Below are 15016 nucleotides of genomic sequence, written 5' to 3'. Positions count from 1 at the left end.
AGCTACAGCGGGCTGGCACAGGCGCTGGAGCAACGATATGGGACCAAGCACCAGAACGAGCTCTTCAGGGTTAGGTTCAGAACCCGCAACAGGAGGCGCGGCGAGTCTCTTCAGGAACTCGTTCAGGACCTTGAGAGCATGGCGCACAAGGCATACCCAGGTGCCACCCCTGACCTGCTGACGGTTTTGCTGCGTGATCAATTCATCGATGCCCTGGACCGCCCTCAGCTGAAGATACAAGTGAACCATGCAAAGCTAACATCAATGCAGGAAGCTCTGGCACGTGCCATGGAGTTTGAGTCCTTTGTTAGGTCTAGCTTAATTGTCAAGCTACAGGGATGACTCGACTTCTGGCTTTAGGGCACGAAAGGGCGCTGTCAGCGACACAAGACAGGTTCCAAGGAACGTGCTGGTACTGCGAGAAGGTTGGGCACAAGGAGAACGAATGCTATAAGAGGAAGAAGGAATATGAAGGTGGCGCTAAGAAAAAGCCCAGGGAAGGACCCAAGTGCTGGACCTGTGGAGATAAAGGGCACTGGAAGAATGAGTGTCGGGAAAATGTGCCCCCAACGAGGGACCACCCCTCGGGACACTAAGAAGGACTGGTTCATGGGGGCAACGACCAGTCTGTCCTGTACATGCCCCGAAGATATCAGTGTGCAGGAGAACCACCATGACAAGCTGCCAAGTGGAGGGCAAGGTTGACGGAGTGCTGTGGCCTGTGGTCGTCGACACAGGCTCGGAACGCACATTGGTGCGGCCTGACGTGGTGAGTCATCGTCGACTTCCTAACGCCGCATCGACTGTGCGAAGTCACAGGACACTACGCAGAGCTCAGAGGCCCAGTGGACGTGAAGTTTGAGCTCGGAGGAAAGGAAGAGTTCCTCTCTGTCTACGTGGCTGACATGGAAGACCCCTGCATCCTAGGTATGGATTATCTTGTCTCCCACAGGTGCGAGCTGGACTTCCGCGCTAAGCAGCTGATTGTAGGAGGAAGGAGGGTGCCACTGACGACTGTGAACAAGGAAGACCTGCCAGTGACGGTCAAGCGCACCACCATTATTCCTCCGAGGTCGAAGATGCTGTTACCCTGTGAAATTACGGTGCCCCCGGCTAGCCTTCTTATTATTATTCTTTTGACCTGTGCCGCTTTGTATCGCTTCTTAGGTCCTCCTTCTTTCATTCTTCTTCTTCTTCTTTTTCACTTCTACACACCTTTCTTTTCAGTATACATCACTTTCTTAAGCACTTCATCCTGAAACTATGTGCTTTGCTATTTTCCACTAGTTTACTTTTCACTCCACTTTTACTGCTCAGATCTTTTTTCCCAAACACATGCCAAGAAAATTTTTGTGTGAGGTATTAATTTCACTGCTTCCTCCTTACTGCCATATAGTCCTAACACGGTACTTACTCCTCAGTCTTCCTCCTCCAATCTGCTATGCCACTCCTCTTCCCCAATAATTTCCACTACTGATGCCAATAGCCTTTGCCTCTCCTCTTCATACCTGTCACAGGCCACTATCGAGTGCTCTATTGTTTCCTTTTCCCCTATACACAAGCTACAGTTTTGGTCCTGCTCGTCTCTGCTTCTCCCCTTTACTTCTAGAGTTCCAGACCTTGCCTTGAACAGCAGCTTACTCCCCCAGTCTCCCCAGTACCAATTTTCTCTTTCAGGCTTTTGTTTTCTCTTGTACCATTTTAAAGTTGACTTTTCTGCTGCTCCTGCTTGCCATTTTTCCAGGCCATTGGTTGCAATGCATTTCTTGATGTCCTTAACCCTCATGCTATTCCACTCATTTTCAAGATTTTCTCTCCTCTTCCATCTAGCTATTTCTTTTTTCCATGAGGATGTTGTTCTGTCCTCTGTTATCACCTTTTTTACCCATCTTTCTTCACTTAGTCCTTCGATTTTCTTCATAAATCCCATCTTGCCCTTTATAATTCTCTCCTTAAATGTACTCCATCCCATTTCTCCCCTTAAGGCCTCTACGGCTGTGCATCTAGGAGCACCCAGTCCCCATCTGCCCATGGTGTTCTGCACCTTTTCTAATCTTGCCAGGTCACCTTCCCTGTACTCTGTTATTTCTGACCCGTACAGGCAGTATGGCACCGCTATCCCCTTCCACATACTCCTGCCTACCTCGTATTTATTAAGAGTCCTGCTGCCTGCGTTCATGATCATGCCCACCATCCTCCTGGCTTTTCCTTCGTTTATTTTCCTTTGTTTCTCTCCTCCTACTCCTTCTTTGCTGACTTCCAACCCCAAGTATGAATTTACTTCTCCACTCCCTCTATTATGATGTTTCCCAGGACCCACTGGCTATTGGCATTGTTAAATTCTATGGCCTTACATTTCCTGGCACTGAATTTCATCTTCCACTCCCTCCCATACTCGTTGGTAATCCTCAGTAGCTCCTCCATATCTGCCTTGTTTTCTGCCGTGAGTACAATGTCATCTGCGTAAGCTAAGCACCCAAGTTTTCTGTCTCCAACTCCTACTCCTTTTTCTGATTTTCTGATTTTCACTAGGAGTTCTTCTACATAAAAGTTAAACAATGTTGGTGACGTCACACATCCCTGTCTCACTCCAACATTGTTCTCCATCCAGTCCGTGGTGGTGTCTCCCAAAGTGAATTTTACCCTATTTTCATTGTACATCTCCTTTATCACCTCTGCCACTTTGCTATCTATTCCAATGTGCTTTAACAATTTCATTAACTTGCTTCTGTCCACTGTGTCATATGCCTTTTCAATGTCTATAAATATCAGGTACAGCTCTTTTCCGTGCTTCTTATTTCTGTTTATTATTTCCTTAAGAACCAACACATTTTCCAGCCCTCCTCTTCCTTCTCTGAATCCACTCTGTTCTTCTCCCCAAGCCTTGGATTCCTCTGCCCACATTTTCAGCTTTTCATTCAAGATTTTTCCAAATATCTTTGCCATGATGTTCATGACTGAAATGGGCCTATAATTTTCTATTTCCTCCTTAGGTTTCCCTCCTCCTTTGTGAATCAGTGTTACTCTGCTTCTTTTCCAGTCTTGTGGGATCACACCCTCCTCCAGTATTATTTGGAACATTTCATGGAGGATATGTTTGAGTCTTTCTCCTCCATATTTTATAAATTCACCGAGCACTCCATCCGCTCCGCCTGCTTTTCCATTCTTTATATCTTTTAATGCTTTTTCCAAATCCTTCAGTTCAATTGTAACACTACCCATTTCTTTTTTGTCACTGTATATTGTTGGATCTCCCGTTTGGTCTTTCTCAGTGTTGGTCTGCACTATGCTCCTCCAGTATCCCTCTATTGCCGTTCTTATCTCTTCATCATTGCTGGTTTCTTTTCCCTCTATCCTCAGCTTCACTTCCTGGTTCGTTTCTCTACCTCTCAGGTTCCTCCGCAGTCTTTTCCATCCCTCTTTCTCTTTTTCTCTTGGAGGCATCTTGTTCAGTTTCTGAGCCTGCTCCTCCTACCATATTGCTATCTTCTTACTCATCAGTATCTGTGTTTTTTTTTTTTTTTTTTTCTCCTTCTTATAGGTGTCCCATGCCTCTTGCCATTTTTGTCTGTACTGTTCCCCTTGCTTCGTCATCATTTTGCTCAGGTCTCTCTGCTTCCTGTTCTCTTTTTTCCTGGTGCTCCATGCTTCTTCCACCTCTTTGTCCCACCATCCTTTTAGCCTTGTCTTCCCTTCTTTGAATCTTTTGTTTCCCACATTTTTCTTTGCTTCTTTAAGTATTGTTCTTTTTATTCTTTGTTCCCACTGGGTTATTGTTGCCTCCCCTTTCTCTCTGCATCCCTGTATTTCTTCATCCAGTCTCCTGCTATATGTCTCCCAGTCAGCTTCTGATAAATTCCACTTTTCTCTCCATTGGGTCTTTTTTTCTCCCCTTTCTTTCCTCCCTTCACCACAGGTTACCCCTATCAGCACATGGTCTGAGATGTCAATTTCTTCATTTTTCCAGATCAAGCACTTCTTTTTCATCACTTCTTCATTCACTAAAATGTAATCTATGGCTGACTCTGCACCTCTGTCTCTCCATGTAGTAGTGTTTTCCAGTTCCCAGTTTTTAATTCTTAATTTTCTATTTTCTGCAAAATCCAGTATCATCATCCCATTTGTGTTAGTTCTCTCATTATTGAGTCCAATGTGTCTGTTTAGATCTCCCATAATCACCCACTTCTCCTTGCCTATTGCCATGCTGATTTCTGTCATTAGATCATATAGTTTCTTGTTTTCTTCATAGTTTTCTGGTCCCTCCACTCCCATATACACCACTGTGATCCACCACACTTCTTTCACATCCTTGATTTTTACCGTGATAATATCCCCTTTTCCATGGGTCAGCCTGTTTTCCATTTCTTTGCATAACTGCACTTCTGACATACTCCTGCCTTCTTTCTCCTTCATTATTACTCCCACGCCACCACCTTTCTTTTCTCCAACCTTCCTTCCTTTTCCTATGCATGTCCATCCTCCTTCTTCCCATTTGATGCTATTGTGCCAACCTGTCTCTCCTACTCCGACAACATCATACTCCTCTCCTTCCTTCAATACAGTTCTCCATTTTCCTTCGTTCCAACCCCTTGTATTAATGAAGGCCAATAGTATCTGTCCTTTCTGCGCCTTCTCCTATCTCAGTCTTCCTCTTATTCCTTCCCTCTGCTGGGCCCATTCCACAATGTTCCACCCCATCCACCTTTTTCCCAGGTAGGAGGTGAATGCCGTCCCATCCCCACACTTCTCCCCAAGGCATTCCTTCCCACAGTTGTAGGCCATCACAGCTCCAGTCCTCTTGTTTCTCTATCAGTTTCTTGTTTATCCACTGTCTCTGTTCTTCGTATCTTGTTCTCTCCTTTCCCCACCTCTTTGTCAGGCCGATGATCAATGGCTTGTTTATAACTTTCTCTTTTAGCATTTCTACCACTTCTCTTATCATTCTTAGAGTTCTCCACTCGCCCACTTCCTCCAGTTTGTTTCCCCCTCCTTCCACCACCACTAAGTCCTCCTGCCCAATCTCTTCCAGGTGGTCTCTCACTGTTGTGCGTATTGCCTCCATGCTGGCTCCTCCTTCGGTTCTGTACATAAGTTTGTAGTAACCGTCCGACAGGAAATGGATTTCCCTCCCAACTCCCTGCAGTACACTGTCTCCGAACAACCAAAGTTTTTTCAATAGCTTACCAGATTTCTTCATCTTTAACTGCTCCCAATGCTTCACTTTCATCCATGCTTGGGTTCCCACCCCTGTCCATGTTACAGCATCCTGTGTTGTCTCGTCCTCCTTTTTTCATTGCCTCTCCTCCAGCTGGGTTTCAGTCGTCGCTGGGGGTTGTTGTTCTTTGTTGCTTTCCATTCCTCCTCCTCCGACTGGTTTGCTTGGTGGCTTTTCTGTTATCTGGTCCTTCCGTGGCTGCTTGTCCTTCTCCTGATGTTTATTTTCTTCTTCTTCTTTGTTGTATGTGTGGTCTTGTTCTGTCTTTTTCTTTCTGGTTTTTTATTTTTATTACCTTTGGCTTCTTCTACCCCCATTTTTTCCCCTTTGCTAGCATTAGTTTCATTGCTAGCCTTACCCTCTGACTCTACACTTGACACTACCACTTCACACTGACTCTCCACGACACAGTCTTTCCCCACAGCGGCAGCCCCCATCACTCCAGAGTCCACCTTGATTTCCCTCTTCTGCTGCGCTGTTGCCTCCTTTCTGTTGTCCACAGCTGGCATCTTCAGCATCTCAGGTGCCTGAGGTCCCTGGGTCACGCCTCCTCCCCCAAGGTTTCTCAGCTGCTCTGCCATGCTTCTATTTTCTACCTCTAAAGCTCTTAACCACTCCTTCATGTCCTCCAATTCTTGTGTTTGCAGTTCCATTTCTTTCTTTTTTCTCACTAGTTCCTCTTCAAGTAGCTAGGCCCACCTTATTTATACTTCTTTTCACCACTGGTTTGCATTTTCTACAGAACCATAGCTCCTCTTTAGATTTTTCAAGCCCTTCATATAACTCTATTTTCACCTCCTCACATGTAATATGGACCCAGCTCTCACACCCATCACACTGTAGGCCTTTGTCTCCTTCTTTTACTTTCTTCTCACATGCACGGCACACCTAGCTTCTTCCTCCTCGCCTCCTCCTCACAGCTTGCACACATACCTTCATGACTGAGCTTCCCTGTGAAGTCGCACTGGCAGCATCTCTTCTTTTTAGCCCCTTCCCCTCTGCTGCCAGGTCTTTCCGGCATGGTCTCGTGCTCCTCGTGACTGTTACCGGCGTTATTATCCGCTTCTCGCGTCCTCCTCCTGCTCCCTGAGTGTTTGTGCCTTACTTCTTGCACTCCGCTATGTGCTGTCGTTTTCGTTAAATTCTTGTTTTTCTCCGTTGTGATTGCCTACGTTTTCAAACCGTCATGCCGCCTTGCTCCCCCGGCATGGTCTCGTGCTCCTCGTGACTGTTACCGGCGTTATTATCCGCTTCTCGCATCCTCCTCCTGCTCCCTGAGTGTTTGTGTCTTACTTCTCCTTTCACTCCGCTGTGTCCTGTCGTTTTCGTTAAATTCTTGTTTTTTCTCCGTTGTGATTGCTTACGTTTTCAAACCGCCATGCCGCCATGCTAGCCTGTGTGGTAGAGAGTGGAAGTCGATGCCCGGTAGAAAACGAGGTGATTGTAGGCAGTACTTTAGTAAACCCTGCTGCAGCGGAAGTGCCTGTCGTCGTGGCCAATGTCTCCTTCAGCCCAAAGAAAATAGAACAAGGGACCATGTGTAATGCCCCGACGAGCTTCTTTTTCCATCCTTCCTATTTCTCAACACGGCCTCTGCGTGTATCGAAATAACACGAGAAATTAATCAAAGTGAGGGTATTCCCCGGCTGCCTGGGATTGAACCCGCGACCAGCGTGACGGGAGAGCCACTCCTTACCGAGTCGGCCAAAGAGGTACCCCACTGGCTAAGTGGGTTATGGGAGGCTCGTTCATCAGGCCGTCGCCGCACTACACGGCTTTCCCCCCTATGTAGATTAATTTCTGTGTGTTGACAATGTCCCTTTGAGACATAACTCCACAATGTCCCTTTGAGACATACCTCCAACTCTTCCCATTTTCTATTACCCTCGGAGCATGGGCCATCCTACCTGTTACCCCTTCGGGGAAACTCAACAGAACTGCAGGAGAGGATGCCCACCGCTATGCCACCACTGTAATGCCCCGACGAGCTTCTTTTTCCATCCTTCCTATTTCTCAACACGGCCTCTGCGTGTATCGAAATAACACGAGAAATTAATCAAAGTGAGGGTATTCCCCGGCTGCCTGGGATTGAACCCGCGACCAGCGTGACGGGAGAGCCACTCCTTACCGAGTCGGCCAAAGAGGTACCCCACTGGCTAAGTGGGTTATGGGAGGCTCGTTCATCAGGCCGTCGCCGCACTACACATGGAGGGGTTGTGCCAAGAGATCGACCAGGAACCAAGAACCTGTGTCTGCAGGAGAACCCTGACGAAGCCCCAGGAGGAGCTGTCCGACTACCTGCGCGACCTGTTTCACAGGAGCTCCAAGTGTCTAGAGGAGCCCCAAGTGGAACAGCTCAGGGAGCTTCTCGTACGGAATGCAGATGTTTTTTCCACAGGACACCTGGACTTGGGGTGTACGGACCTGGTAGAGCACCACATCGACACAGGTAGCCACCGCCCAGTGAAGCAAGCTCCTCGAAGGATGGCACCAGCCCGTCGCAAGGAGATGGATGAGGTAATGGATGATCTCCGGCAACAGGGGTTAATCGAGCGGTCCAGCAGCCCGTGGTCGTCTGATGTAGTGCTTGTCAGGAAAAAGGACGGTTCCTCAGGTGCTGCGTGGACTACCGAGCCCTCAACGATCTCACCATCAAGGATTACCCACTCCCACGGATCGACGACACGCTCGACGCTTTGGTGGGCTCCAAGTGGTTTTCAACACTGTATATGAAGTCTGGGTATCACCAAGTCAAAATGGTGGACCAGGACAAAGAGAAAACAGCCTTCTCCTACGGTTAAGGCCTGTGGCAGTTTAAGGTTATGCCCTTTGGCCTCTGCAACGCGCCGGTTACGTTCGAGCGGCTGATGGAGAGGGTGCTGGAGGGACTTCACTGGAAGACGGCACTCATTTACCTCGACGACGTGATTGTCTTTGGCCAGACCTTCGAGCAGGAGATGAAAAGGCTATCAGAGGTTTTCGCCCGGTTTAGAGCTGCACACCTTAAGCTCAGCCCGAAGAAATGCTGCCTATTCCAAAGGGAGGTCCAATACTTGGGACACATCGTGAGCGAGGCTGGAGTACGCACTGATCCTGAGAAGGTGGCTGCGGTAAGGGACTGGCCGACACCCACCAACGTGAAGGAGCTGCGGAGCTTCCTCGGGTTGTGCTCATACTACCGCAGGTTTGTAAAAGGCTTCGCTACGATTGCTGCACCTCTGCACCTCCTGACGAAGAAGGGGCGCAAGTTTGAGTGGACAGCGGAAACTCAGGTTGCCTTTGAGAAGCTCAAGGAGGCCCTCATCAGTTCGCCCGTACTCACCTACCCAGACCCCTCTAAGCCTTTTATACTGGATTGTGATGCCAGTGATGAGGGGATTGGTGGAGTGCTGTCCCAGGCATGTGCCGACATGGAACGGATTGTGGCCTACTTCAGCAAGAAGCTCACCCCAGCCGAGAAAAACTATTGCGTGACCCGGAAAGAACTCCTGGCAGTAGTCAAGAGCCTTGACTTTTTCCATGCTTACCTGTACGGTGCAACTTTCACCATCCGCTCGGATCCCGCTGCACTGCGGTGGTTGAAGTCACTGAAAAACCCTGAGGGCCAGCTTGCTTGCTGGATAGGTAAACTAGAGCAGCATCACTACACTATTGTGCACCGATCTGGGCTAACACACGGTAACGCGGACAGCTTGAGCCGGCGCCCCTGCCTACCTGAGTGTCAACATTGCCTCCAGAGGGAAAGCGTCCAGAATATGTGCCGCCGCACTACAGTGGAACAGACAGCGGAAGTGCCATGGGAAGACTTGGGAAAACTGCAGCAGGAGGACCGAGATCTGAGACCAATTATGGAGTGGCTGAGTCAATCGGCAACGCGACCTGGGTGGGAAGTGATCTCGAGAGAAAGCCCTACCACCAAGAATTACTGGACTCACAGTCTTCGGATGGACAACGGGGTGTTGCAGCGACGCTGGGTCTCTCATGATGGTCTTGACCACTACTGGTCCACGGTGCTACCTATGAAGTCCCGGGAAGGCGTCCTGAAAGAAATGCACGACAGCATCACCAGCTGACACCTTGGGGTAAAGAAGACAGTGAGTCGCCTGCGCCAAAGGTTCTACTGGGTTGGCATGAGGAAGGACGTGGAAGAATGGTGTCACGCGTGTGAGGTGTGCTGTGCAAAGAAGGGCCCCAAGAAGCGTCACCGTGCCCCATTGCAACTATACCAGGTTGGAGCCCCCATGGAACGGGTGGCAGTGGATATAGCAGGACCCTTGCCTCTGACGACGAACGGAAATAGGTACATCTGCGTGGATTACTTCACCAAGTGGCCGGAAGCCTACTCCATCCCTGACCAGGAAGCCAATACCATCGCTAAGGTATTGGTGGAGGAGTTCTTCTGTCGCTTCGGTGTGCCTAACGAGCTCCATTCCGACCAGGGAAGGGATTTTGAGTCAACAGTCCTTGCTGAGTGCTGCAAGCTCCTGGGTGTCAAGAAGACACGGACCACTCCTCTGCACCCACAGTCAGATGGAATGGTGGAGAGGTTTAATTGGACGCTGGGCCAGGAGTTGGCCAAGCAGTGCAACAATGATCAGTCTTCATGGGATCAGAAGCTGCCTGCACTCCTCATGGCCTACAGGTCTGCCGCCCACGAGACTACGGGGTATTCGCCGGCAAAGCTGATGTTTGGACGTGAGCTGCGATTGCCGGTGGACCTACTGACAGGAAGGCCTCCTGAGAAAGTCTTCCCAAGGGAAGCCTCCAGTTTTACCCGTCAGCTAGAGGAACGGCTGGAAGAGGTGCACCATCAAGTCCGTGGTGCCTTGAAGTTCTCCGGGGAGGCCATGAAGCGCGGTTACAATATGAGGGCAAGCCACGTTGACTTCAAGGAAGGAGACCAAGTCTGGCTTTACAACCCGCAGAGGAAGAAAGGACAGTCTCCGAAGTTACAGAGCCCCTGGGAAGGCCCTTATACTGTGCTAGAACGCCTCTCCGACGTGACTTACCGAATCCGGAGAACGGAAAGGACCAAGCCGAAAGTTGTCCACATCAACCGGCTATGGAGGTACCACGGTCCGGGAAACTACACCTGGAACAACTAGACACCCAGCAGCCGACGAAAACGCAAGGGACGTCCACGACCGAAAGGAGGTCGACGACGACATAGGCCTTCTGGACTTTTCAGCCGAGGGAGATAACCTCCCGGCTTCGGCAGATGTTCCAGAGACACCCCAAGAAAATATACTGTAACGTTCTAAACTGTACTGTTCTGGATATATATAGGAGAAGAGGGCGAGAGGGGACAGTCCCAGTCATAGTAAGCTAGTGGTAAGTGAAGAGTCAGAGTGAAGTGTACTACTAAGGAAGAATATTAAACTACAGAAGCTGTGCAAAGTGTTTACATATCTCTCTTCCACGGAGTCTCCTGACGGCGACACGGAACCCAAGTAACACGTCCGGCATAACAATACTATAGAGTGCAGCCTGCAAGTGAAGCCCGCCTGAGGCCGTGCACGGGTGTGCCCATTTCATCCCAAACCGACGACTTCACACACCTCACACCCACCCCGTTTCCTGACCCCAACATTCATTTTTGAGAAAAATGGAGACCACCATCATCTTCCTGAGAAAATTCTGCATCACACTAGCATAAAATTGTAACAATAATGTGTAAATACACATACGAAAATCAGAGTTAAACGAATAGAGAGTACACATTTTCTTGCATTTATTTATATTCAACTCCTTCGTACTCAGCTGGTTTTCGTAACATCGCTTTTATAAGCCCAGATCCTAAATCTGCATGCTTTTCTGCTTCTGGTGGTGTAGGGCACGTCACGAGGTAAAGATATTCATAGGCTCAAAATCGCCTCCAAACATGAGCCTGGGCAGTGTCTACCCACTCACCATGCCTGCGGTAACTCAGTTACGGGTGCTCGGAGCCGCGGTAACTTTTGGCCTTATCACGGCTCCGGTAAGTGGTTGATGAATGCAGATTTACCTTGTGGGCGGAGATACCGCGAAACTTACCAGACAGAGGTCCGGTAAAGGGTTTGATGAATCCCGCCCCTGCACGGCAAGTAATGGTATCAGTGCCCCCTCCACCCCCAGATAATTGGTTTACACTAATTTTCTCTCCATATGCTAGAGTTTACTGCAAGCAGGTAACGGAGAGGAAGCAAAGTGCCTTTGCATTGATTGAGCTTGGGTAGTGTGTCAGCCACGTGGCCCATGACAAGTATATCAAGGCTCATGACGTTCAGGAGGCAGCGTCCCTCCCTGCAGGCAAGGGTCAGGCGATGAAAGGATAGGTAGGTAATAGAAAGGCTTCCCCAACTGCTGCTGATAATGTTTTACAGCGATAATTATTGTTAAATCCATCCATCATAGCAGCAACACTCAAAGAGAAGCACCCAGACTTGTGTGAAGTCTCTCAATACCCTGTGAGCACTGCCGCCTCTCAAGGTCGTCAGCAGCCCGCCGTGACACGCCTATATCACAGGCTGCGTGGGTTACTGAGTGCCTATACTGAGACAGTGGCTGATCGTAAGGCTAATAATAATCCCCTGTCACCTTCTTACGGCACATTCCAACGGCTAGTGATCAAATGACGGTAAAGTATAAGGGCGTAATGGTGGGTTGGCGATACCTTTTGATGTAGACACAAACTTTTTTATTTTCCCAGAGCTCGTTGGCTACTGCCTCCCAGCTGGCTGTTAGAGGAAGATGTGCAGGTCTGACACAAGTGTGCTAGTTTCAACGGACGACCCGTATGGCTGTGAAACAGAAATACAAATGAGAGCGTTTGAAAAGCGCGGCGAAAACAGGGCCAATAATGGCGTCCAAATCTTAGGTTGTCGGGACTCTCTAGATCAAGGGACTCCACTCGCAGTGTTGCTTATACAGATCTGCTATAAGTTCTCTCTTTTTAACGACGATTATTCGGTCCACCCCCTTGTACGGTATTCCCCCACATCACCCTACAGTAAAACCTCTTGTATGGTATCCAGCAATCGCAGGGAATCAGAGGTGCCGGATAAAGGGTCTGTCACTATGCTGATCAAATGCCAACCACTTTGAGGGGGTGTCTTGGTCGACCATCGGCAACAGGTCAAGACCAAAAATAAGTCAGGGTGTGTATTATGTACTTCTGTCGGTGACCGCGGCGACTGAACTATGGATGATCAATGGTTCCGGGAAGTAGAGTGGGGTGGCTATCAACGCCCGGTGTGGTACCACAGCTCACTAAAGACCCCCTTCATACTGTGCTGACTCTGGGCCACGACAACCCAGCAACTTTTGGATTTGACAACTCGGCTCCCACGTTCCAAGGATGGGAGAGATTTCTTGGTGTCTTGGTGTCAGCTAGTATGATTATCGACTGTCGTCGTCCGTCTAGGGCAGTGGTTCTCAACATTGGAGGAAGAATGGAATGAGAGGGCATGACGTCACAGAAATGAAGCAGTCTTGACATTTCTCCGCCCTCTTCCTCAAGTCCACTCATAACATTGCCCGGCTGGCCGGACGCGCGACACCCACACACCTCAACATTTTGCCTTCATGCCGGCTTGCTCTGCCTTTGGTTGTGCCCACAGTGGCGGGGATGGCAGCATAACGTTTCATCGGTAAGACTAAATGATATTTGTGGTGAAACATTATATAGGAGGTGAGAAAACTGAGCTTGAAAAAGAGCGACACAAAAGAATGCGAATGATTCCTTGGTGGAAATTTCAAGGAAATCATCTGTAATTCATCTCCCATGGCTTTTACACACAAAGAGGTCACATTACTGGGTATTACCAGAACTACAATGAACACATAGTTTTTTGCAAAACATGTAAGAGTGTAAACTTGGGCAAGTTACCAGGTTGATTCAACCCATGGGCACTCATTCTCTCATTCTTGTTCTCTAATTCTCATTCTCTTTCTCATTCTTATTCTCTCTCATTCTCATTACCTCTCTCTTATTCTAATTATCATTCCCCTTCATTCTCATTTTTCTCTCTCTCTCTCTCTCTCTCTCTCTCTCTCTCTCTCTCTCTCTCTCTCTCTCTCTCTCTCTCTTTTTAAACACATTTGCAGTACACATCGAGCTTATTTCACAGACATTCAGCCGATCGAACATGAACGAGAAACTGATGTCCGATTGTGCACTTTTTCAGGTTTAAAATGACACTTTTTCTCGTAGTACATTATTTCAAAAGCCTACACACATTCACTATATATTTATGAGCACTAGTGGTGTGGGGCATGTTCCTCGCCACCTGTGAGCTGCCACTTTCAGCTGCTGGCTGGACATATCCCTCACTGTTGACACTGCTGCAGTGAACGTGTTCCACAGGCGGGACACTCTGGAGGTGAAGGTCCTCAGGTGCTGGCTGGCGCGTGACCTCGGCACCCTGACCTGCTCGTGGCTGGAGAGTACCGTTCTCGTATCTCTCACAGCCTCACGCGGGGGGAGCCTCAGCTTCGCTAGGTGTGGTACCCCTTGTACCTGGGCCGTGTGGAAAACTACCAGCGCAGCGACGTCTCGGCGGTGCTCCAGTGTCCAGGGGTGTCATATCCTGAGGGAGCGGCTGGGGGTTGTTCTCCTTTAACAGTCGCTTTACACGTCGTTCCACCTTGTCCAGTCTCTGCAGGTGTGTGGCCGCGCTGGACATCCAGGTCAGACCCCCGTACTCCAGGTAAGGTCTTACCTGGACCTTGTAGAGGAGCATAATTCCTCGCTTGTCAAGGAAATTAATAGCTACTTTACGAAGGACAGAAACACGGAGGGAGGCTTGGTGGGCGACGTGTTTCAGATGGCGGTCGAAGCGCAGCTCTCGGTCCAAGTCTACTCCGAGGATCCTGATGTAATCCTAGAGCGGGAGGGTACCGGTGCCAAACATCACCCTTCCTTCGACAGCTTGTGTGGTTGCCGGGGACCGAGAGATCACCATCGTCTGGGTCTTCTCAGGAGCAAAGTTCACCTGCCAGAGCTCCCCCGACTCCCGTATCAAGCGTAGTTGCTGGTTGATGTCAGCAACCACTTGCTGGCTTTCTTGACGAGAGTAGGAGAGGGAGAGCATGCAGTCGTCAGCGTATTTTTTTTTTTTTTTTTTTTTTTTTACAGCAAAGGAGACAGTTCAAGGGCACACAAAAAGCAAACATTAATGAAAAAAAAAGCCCGCTACTCACTGCTCCTAAAAAGAATCCAAAGAGGTGGCCGAAAGAAAGGTCAGTTTTGGGAGGAGAGGTGTCCTGATACCCTCCTCTTGAAAGAGTTTAAGTCGTAGGCAGGAGGAAATACAGATGAAGGAAGATTGTTCCAGAGTTTACCAGCGTGAGGGATGAAAGAGTGAAGATGCTGGTTAACTCTTGCATAAGGGGTTTGGACAGTATAGGGATGAGCATGAGTAGAAAGTCGAGTGCAGCGGGGCCGCGGGAGGGGGGGAGGCATGCAGTTAGCAAGTTCAGAAGAGCAGTCAGCGTGGAAATATCGATAGAAGATAGAAAGAGAGGCAACATTGCGGCGGAATTTAAGAGGTAGAAGACTATCAGTATGAGGAGGAGAGCTGATGAGATGAAGAGCCTTAGCCTCCACTCTGTCCAGAAGAGCTGTGTGAGTGGAGCCCCCCCACACATGAGATGCATACTCCATCAGAGCAGAGACTGCTGGCAGACTCCTGAGAAGGTCATCGATGTACAGATTCCAGAGGACAGGGCCCACCACAAATCCCTGGGGGACTGAGGCACCCACTGGGAGGTCCCTGGACTGCTGCCCACCAACGACGACGTGGAAGCTTCTTCCTTGAAGGA

This window comes from Eriocheir sinensis, unplaced genomic scaffold (genome assembly GCF_024679095.1).
Source record: "Eriocheir sinensis breed Jianghai 21 unplaced genomic scaffold, ASM2467909v1 Scaffold23, whole genome shotgun sequence".
Lineage (NCBI taxonomy): Eukaryota > Metazoa > Arthropoda > Malacostraca > Decapoda > Varunidae > Eriocheir > Eriocheir sinensis.
This window is presented reverse-complemented; position numbering follows the sequence as displayed.